The following is a 5886-nucleotide window of genomic DNA, read 5'->3' as shown; positions in this document are numbered from 1 at the left end:
AAAAAAAAAAAAAAAAAAAAAAAAAAAAAAAAAAAAAAAAAAAAAAACGAACTTACTAAGAAACAACAAAAATTTTTGAAACTCCGAGAGTTTCGTAGAAACGAGAACTAAAATAATTATGAAGCTTTACTGAAGAGTTTCTCTCAAATAGTGAACATTTAAATTTTAATCGTATTAAAGCATGAATTTTCTATTTCAAAAAAATATATACATTAAATGAAAAAAAATTTATCTTATCAAACAATGAAAAACTTTTTTTTGAATTTTATACAAATAAAAATTATAAATTTTTATTCAAATAATGAATATTTTAATTAATCGTATAAGTAAAAAATTCAAACATACCTATTATATTTGAAAGAAACGAACGTTTAACTGCGAATAATGGAGGCGTACGTAGCTTATACGTTAGTGATACAAGATATGTCGACAGATACCTGAAAATTAGATTTTTATTCAGCTATCTGCCCCGAGACATTCAAGATTCATCGTAATTTCTCACTTACACATAAAGTCATTGATCGATCTGACATCAACCGATTTCTTTTCTCACTAATAAAATGTCACTTATAATAATGAAGGATATTTCTTCATCATAAGTCTACGTTTGTCGTTTTAAAAACACATTACTTTTTCTCTGCGCCACCTAGATACATATATATGAACTTATGTGGATCAACCTTGTGAAGATAGCAAAATGTACAGTTCGATTGTCTCATCGATTATCATTTTCGCAAAAATATCGAAATCCTTTTGTCAAACATTCACATTAGTTATTGAATTCTTTGCTTTTTATTATTAAATTCTTTGTTATTGTAATTTAAAAAATTGATATTATAAATATTATTTCTTATTTATAAATTCAATACACTTATTCTTAAAATATTTTTTAAGTTTTCTTAAAAAAAAAAAGTTAAATTAATTTTATTAAAACTTATTAAAATTTTAGTATATTCATTGTTTCGTATTTCTTTTGACTTTTTGTTCAATTTTGCTTTAAATGAATAATGAATATATATTGAATTAGATCGTAAAATATTGTTTTTCTATTGTTATTAAATAAAAAATTTTCTATGTATATTGATGCTGTTACGATTATGAATATATCTGACAATAACAAATATGAATTACTTAAAACAAAAAAAATTTTAAATATTATAATAAATATAAAACTTAAACAATCGTGATATTGATTAAAATGTTTAAAACAAATATTTTGTTCATATCTATGTAAAATATAGTTGAAATATAGTTGTGTGAAATATGAATAATGAAAATAAAAAGAGATTAATTATTTAATTAATTATTTCACAATTATTATTCATGTTATGATTCAAATTCTAATTTTAAAAAATTTTTTTTTTAATTTTTATGCATGAATGTATATATATTAAATAATTTAGTTATTCATTGATATATTCAATCAATATAATAAGCATTTTCAATATTCAATTTGCACAATTTGAAAAAAATAAAAATAAACACTCATAAAAATCTAGGTAAATAAAATATACACGAGAAGATCTTTTTGATCGAAAAGAATTTTATTTCGACAACTGTCGGTCATAGCACATGATTTACGTGTGAGTGTGTGAGAGGGTCTTCACCTTCTTCACGTCTTTTTCTTTCGCTCATAGTACGTAATCTCTCTTTTCTATTTATTCATATATACGTTCAAAAAATGTGTAATCATGGAAATATAGGTACGCCTAGGTTCTCTAAAGGTTCACCTGTATGCGCGTTCTTCTTGTTCTCTCTCATAAAATAAAAGTAATATTTTTTTTGTTTGTTCTGTTTAGTATTTTCTGCTATCATGTTACCGCGCCGTAGACGGATTTCTCTTGCGACACTAAATTACACATTTGTACATCGTTAACATCCCTTAAAACTGGTTTTTCCACTCTTTATTTTTCTCTCTTCGCTCTCATTTTTTTTCTCACTCACACACTCTTCTTCTCACGGCTTTTCTTGTCTGAGTTCACTTGAAACATTTACAAAGTAGGATATTCCGTGTTCCTGTTACGAGGTGCTCGCGCGCGAATATACACATACACAAATACACACACAACAAAACACACACGCATATACTTTACATACTTTTATTTATTTTATAATACTTTTCTTCCACTTTTATAAATTGGACTTCAAAAATTATCAAGGGAATTATCCTTTGAACTGCTTTTTTTTAACTCACGAATGATATATTCGATATGCATGTCATGTCTGATATGCATCAATTTGAACTACTGGTAATTCCAAAAAAAAAATCAAAAATGAATTAAATTTTAAAAATAAAATGCAAGATGTCAGTCACGAAATTTCGCGAAGTGTGATTTTTCCTTTTCAATTTTAGAGAAATAAAATATCTAATTTTTAACAAGTTTTAAAAATATATTATAACAAGAACATCACATGGCAGTACAATAGACAATTCTTTATAAATCGTTCAAGATGTTCGTTGAAATTATTAGGCAATATATATTAATAATGAGAAGCTTAACCTTACTTTTTCACAAGACAGTCAATTAAACGATAAAAATAAAGAGAATAGTTTTAACACGGAATTAAATAAAAACATTACACAATTATTCACGCTTCTTATTGTCTTAGTAAAATAATTATATGAAAATTGTATATCACATTAAAAATCGATTTAGTCAACCAAAACATATTCATTTGCATACGATAATTCTTTTTCAGAAATCGACGCATTACAAACGGAATGAAATTATGATATTGCATTTTTATATTTTAAATCAATATTAATAGTTTTCACTGACAATCATATATTGAACACTTGAATAGTTACTAACATTTACAAATAAATTTCACGAGTGAAAAATAAAAAAAATTATATAGGAGAGTTATATAAATACTCTCGAGATGGCAGTGCGTGTTTGATGACTTGCACGAAATCAAACAGAAAGACAAAGCTTGATAGAGTTAATTTAACATCGCTTATCAGAAGTGTTTAACAAACAGCTTCGAAACATATTAAGAATACTCCTAGAATCGTTAAATGTGCGTGACAGTATTATCATACGTTACGGTCATACGTTACTTTCATAGCGGCAATATTACCGATGTATTCTTTATTGTTATATTTTTTTAGTTTTCTTCTATACATCCATCTATGTATATCCACACAATTCATTCTATATAATATACCCATATGCAAAATCTATGGAACACCAAAAAATAAATTTATTTTTTTCTTGTTTCGTTCAATAAAAATCACATATACTAACATTCACACATATACACACACGAAATTCATATTATAATACTCTCAGTTTTCAATTCAGTTTGCAATCAATGAAATATAATTTGATGAAAATTTTTTTAATAAAAAAATATAATTTCTTTTAGATAATTCCAATACATAGGTATTATTAATTTCAAATACCTATGTACATATGTAAAAATTATATAATTATGTAGGAAATTTTATTATCAAATAACATAACCTATGAAAAAACATTATAATATGAAAGATTACACAATCGCCAAAATGAAAAAATTTCTTTTTAAGAAAATATTAGCAACGAAAATCAAGCTGTCAATAAAATTATTATTCTACGAAATAATAAAAATCTAGACGTCAAATTTTTTAATAAAAGAAAAAAATAAATAAAAGAGAGAAGCAAAAAGTAAAAAAAAAAACTCTGCAAATTGTTGAATTTTAGATGGGCTATATTTATTTCTCGATAGCTCGAAAACGTTAAATTGTGTGAATATTCTTCGATTTTAACTTCGATTCTTTCCTTACGTTACGTGGTATGGTCTGGAGAAATAACCTATACTGTTGTACTATACTTCATAATGGAATAAGTCTAAAGATGCTTAATATTGCTTATAATTTTTATCAATGATTATTATTGTTTAATTCTTAAAAATATGATTTGTATTACATATGTTTTTTATATTGTATTATTTTTTTAATTGCAGTGTGCTAATAGCATAATAGCATAAAAATAAACGATATTTTTGCGTGATTTTTAATATTGCAATGTTTATTCGTGAGAATGGATTATGGACATATTAATAATATATCGTATACGAGCGATCTAACGACATGAACTTGCAATATCAGCCGAGACACGAAACGCTTGCTAATTAAATTTATTGAATTTACACCTGAATTAAATCTTACTCGAAGAAAGAGATGAATAAAACTCAAAAAAAGACATCAGCAAAATAAGTCGATATTGCAAACTATTTGATATACAAGGATTTGCTTAATTACTTTGTCTAATTACTTTGTATTGCTATTTCAATGCCAGTTTGGTCTCTACTTTGAAATTTATTTATGTACGTATAATATCGTGTAAAAATCTTTATGAATATATGTATGCAACAGTTTTCTCTATTCACTAAAGATTTAAATATCAAAATAATCATATATAATATACAATTAAATAATATGATTGTTACAAATATTAAATGAAAACTCATTGAATATTTCTTCTGAAAATATAATAAAATAGAAATAATTTGAAATAATTTGTTTAAATGTACAAAATATTTTTTATAAAAAAGTAAATAGGGATAGTAATCGATTCTAAGAAATACACGATAAAATATTTTTTAATGGTTTATTATAATATTAAGTCAGTATTTACCTTTTAATTTAAATATTGTCTGAATAATTTTATCATTAATAATTTTGTAAAATTCATATTCGTTAAAAAATATACGCATTATTTATTTTATTTATTTAATGTAATTATAAATTCCTCATTAATTACATATTTGTATATAAAATATTTAGGCTATTAATATCCAAATATCATTAATTTCCAAATATATTGTTCATGAAAAACTACATATAACTATTATATTAATATTTAATACAATCGAAAAACTATTATTTAAATGTTTAAATGCATTTTCTTGGCGTCATGTGCATGTAAAAAGGGGAAAACGAAATTAAAATAAGAGAGAACATAAATCGAATTTCTACGAAGTTGAACAATAACAATTTGTTCAAACTTTTTGAGTTAATATCGATATAAAACAATTTGATATGCTTTTCTACAAATTCATATACATCGTAACATTATTGCATTTAAAAATATAGATCAAAAGACAAATTGTTTCCTGTTGAGAAAATAAAAGTACCGAAGTAAACGAAATTATGCGATTTGCAATCAATTTTCAATGCGCTTGAATTAATACAATAAAAGGTTAATGTACTCTTTGTGTACTCTTTGTGGTCGTTGCAAATTTATAAGAAAGTACTAGGAACTTGCCCACGTGAAATTACATTAACGGATTGGATTATGGTTAAATATTTGCTCGATAAACGAAGAAGACATTTAAACGCAAATCAAGTAGTCGATATCAAAATTGAGTCAGTCGTGACGCATCTTTCTTAGGATGAACTACTTTCTCATACGAATAGAACGTAGCGTGAATACGAATTATAATAATTGTTTTATTTTAATGAAATAAAAATTGATAATAAATAATTGATATTGCAATAATAAAAAAGGATTTTTTTTATAAATGTATAAACATTTAATTTATAATTTATATTAATAATGAAAATTTAAAAGTATATTGGTAAAATTAATAATGAAATTTTTTTTTTAATTTTTAGAAACAATTTGCATTAAAATGTTACTTATTAATGCTAGATTAAAGATTATAGATTTTATATTATTTCTATAATTGGAAGTGATTTTATTTTCAAGTTATATACTTATTAAGTAAAAAATACATTTGAATACATTTATCATAAAAAGATTTTATTGAAAACTGCGACGATAAGGTAACTCTTGGAAAGAAATATGGTTTTCTCATATAAAATATCAAAATTTACTTTTTATTATGTCCCAAGAAAGATATTGCTTCAATTACTCTTAAACAAGGCGTGAATATTAT

General features: G+C 23.9%; 1 long non-coding RNA gene across 1 annotated transcript in view; it reads right to left on the bottom strand.

Annotated features, from left to right (window-relative positions):
• The window catches only part of LOC116184888, a 2313-nt gene extending 1517 nt beyond the window's left edge, over window positions 1–796 (bottom strand). Inside the window, exon 1 of the long non-coding RNA XR_004149546.1 lies at window positions 346–796. This is a non-coding gene — a long non-coding RNA (uncharacterized LOC116184888). The remainder of the gene's footprint in view (window positions 1–345) is intronic.
• Window positions 797–5886: the final 5090 nt, after the last annotated feature.

The sequence above is a fragment of the Apis dorsata genome, unplaced genomic scaffold, assembly GCF_000469605.1.
Source record: "Apis dorsata unplaced genomic scaffold, Apis dorsata 1.3 scaffold_74, whole genome shotgun sequence".
Classification (NCBI taxonomy): domain Eukaryota; kingdom Metazoa; phylum Arthropoda; class Insecta; order Hymenoptera; family Apidae; genus Apis; species Apis dorsata.
The sequence above is the reverse complement of the archived record's forward strand: the minus strand, read 5'-3'. Positions and strand labels throughout refer to the sequence as shown.